Below are 715 nucleotides of genomic sequence, written 5' to 3' on the forward strand. Positions count from 1 at the left end.
AGGAAGACTGGAAAAAAGTGTTGTGGACGGATGAGTCCAAGTTTGAGGTGTTTGGATCACAAAGAAAAACGTTTGTGAGATGCAGAACAAATGAAAAGATGCTGGAAGAATGCCTGACGCCATCTGTTAGGATTGTGAGTTAAAAGGATGGTCTGGGGTTGCTTGGTGCTGGTAATTGGGAGATTTACAGGGTAAAGGGATCTGAATAAGGAAGGCTTCACTCCATTTTGCAACGCCATCCATACCCAGTGGACAGCCGCTTGATTAGCCAATTTCATCCTACCAGGAAAATGACCCTAAACACACCTCCAAATTGTGCATGAACTATTTAGAGCAAGCAGGCAGCTGGTATTCTATCGTAATGGAGTGGCCAGCGCAGTCACCAGATCTGAACCCCATTGAGCTGTTGTGGGAGCAGCTTGACCGTATGGTACGCAATGCCCATCCAACTCCAACTTGTGGAGCTGCTTCTGGAACATGGGTGCAATTTTTTCAGATTACTCAACAAATTAACAGCTAGAATGCCAAAGGTCTGCATGCTGTAATTGCTGCAAATGGAGGATTCTTTGCGAAAGCAAAGTTTGTAAAAAAATCTTATTTCAAATAACAAACATCATTAATTTCTAACCTTGTCAATGTCTTGACTCTATTTTCTATTTATTTCACAACGTATGGTGGTAAATAAGTGGGACTTTTCAGGAAAACACAATTGTTT

Source organism: Etheostoma spectabile, chromosome 10 (assembly GCF_008692095.1).
Source record: "Etheostoma spectabile isolate EspeVRDwgs_2016 chromosome 10, UIUC_Espe_1.0, whole genome shotgun sequence".
Classification (NCBI taxonomy): domain Eukaryota; kingdom Metazoa; phylum Chordata; class Actinopteri; order Perciformes; family Percidae; genus Etheostoma; species Etheostoma spectabile.